The sequence below is a fragment of the Penaeus monodon genome, chromosome 31, assembly GCF_015228065.2.
Source record: "Penaeus monodon isolate SGIC_2016 chromosome 31, NSTDA_Pmon_1, whole genome shotgun sequence".
NCBI classification, from domain to species: domain Eukaryota; kingdom Metazoa; phylum Arthropoda; class Malacostraca; order Decapoda; family Penaeidae; genus Penaeus; species Penaeus monodon.
Window position 1 is genome coordinate 4871738 of NC_051416.1, and position 320 is coordinate 4872057.

The window sequence follows — 320 nt, forward strand, 5'->3', positions numbered from 1 at the left end:
CAATTTCTGTAAGCAGGCGTTCCCCGGAATTAAATGAAAACCTATTTCTCTCGAAGCACTGAAGAGTTGAAAATCACCAATCTGTGTCTTTATTCTTTACTTCTTTTACGCTTTTCTATTTCTTTCATATACTCTTTCCTTATTTTAATTTCGGTAATAAATTGCCGGCTAATTCGATCATGTATTTGCATTAATTATCTTTTTTTTAAACTCATGACCTAAACATTAATAAAGGTCGATCAGTTCTTCCTTGTTGGCGTTGACCTTAAAGGTGAGACGTTGGCGACGCTGACTGAACACTTAGTAAGTTACTGTTGATC